At 50.5% G+C, this 1,365-nt stretch overlaps 1 pseudogene; it reads right to left on the bottom strand.

The window, feature by feature from the left end:
• Positions 1 to 209: 209 nt before the first annotated feature.
• On the bottom strand, positions 210 to 1,151 carry LOC148594635 (olfactory receptor 14J1-like; annotated as a pseudogene).
• Between the last annotated feature and the right edge of the window lie 214 nt (positions 1,152 to 1,365).

The following is a 1,365-nucleotide window of genomic DNA, read 5'->3' as shown; positions in this document are numbered from 1 at the left end:
AGGTGCTACCTGGGAGGGCAGCTCTGACCCCGTGAGGGACAGAAGGACAGAAGGCCTCTGGATCAGACAGACTGGGTTTGTGCCTCTGAAGAAGGGATGCATTCAAGGATTTGTGCACAATTATGGATATCACAGATAAGACTAATCAAAACAAATCAATGCCTTAGAATCAATATCCCTTGTGAAGAGACATAGGCAGCTCATTGCTGCTAAACTAGTACCACTGGAATCAGTTTCTTCAGTGCTTCCCTCGTCTCCTTGTTCCTTATGCTGTAGATGAGGGGGTTCAGTGTTGGAGGCACCAACGAGTACAGAACAGTAACCATTAGATCCAGAGCTGGGGAGGAGATGGAGGGGGGCTTAAGGTCTGCAAAAAATGCAGTGCTGACAAAGAGGGAGACCACGGCAAGGTGCGGGAGGCACATGGAAAAGGCTTTGTGCCGGCCCTGCTCAGAGGGGATCCTCAGCACAACTGCAAAGATCTGAACGTAGGACACCACAATGAAAATGAAACAGCCAAAGACTAAAGAAAGACTAAGCACAAGAACCCCAGTTTCTATGAAGGAAGGAATCTGAAGGTAGGAATGTGAGCAGGAGAGCTTGAGAATCTGGGGGATTTCACAAAAGAACTGCTCCACCACATTACCTTGGCAGAGGGGTATGGAAAATGTGTTCCCAGTGTGCAGGAGAGCAGTGACAAAACCAGTGCCCCAGGCAGCTGCTGCCATTTTGACACAAGCTCTGCTGTCCAGGAGGGTCCCATAATACAGGGGTCTGCAAATGGCAACATAGCGGTCATAGGCCATGACTGTGAGGAGAGAAAATTCTGCTGGCATAAAGAAAACAAAGAAAAAGACCTGAGCAGCACATCCAGAGTAGGAAATGGTCCTGGTGTTCTAGAGGGAATTGACCATGGATTTGGGGACAGTGGTGGAGATAGAGCCCAGGTCAAGGAAGGAGAGGTTGAGGAGGAAGAAGTACATGGGGGTGTGGAGGCGGTGGTCGCAGGCTACGGCTGTGATGATGAGGCCGTTGGCCAGGAGGGCAGCCAGGTAGATGCCCAGGAAGAGCCAGAAGTGCAAGAGCTGCAGCTCCCGTGTGTCTGAGAATCCCAGAAGGAGGAATTCATTGAGGGAGCTGCTGTTGGACATTTGATCTCCCTTGGTTCATAGCACTGTCCAAGGAGGAAAAGACATCGACAAGTTAGAATAGGTTTTTCTAAAGACAACCCTCTCCATTCCTCATAGCTTCCCCAGCCTTGCATCCTTTGTCTTGTTCAGTTCCCTTTCCTCAGCCCTGGTTTGTGCTGTCTGTGCCATGTTGTGCAGGGGCCTCTGGCCATGGGCTACACAGGTGTCAGCTCTG

Source organism: Tinamus guttatus, unplaced genomic scaffold, assembly GCF_059628265.1.
Source record: "Tinamus guttatus ecotype Peru unplaced genomic scaffold, ASM5962826v1 Tinamus_guttatus_pri_ptg000219l, whole genome shotgun sequence".
Lineage (NCBI taxonomy): Eukaryota > Metazoa > Chordata > Aves > Tinamiformes > Tinamidae > Tinamus > Tinamus guttatus.
Note: the sequence above shows the minus strand (reverse complement) of the source record. Positions and strands in the feature narration are given on the sequence as shown.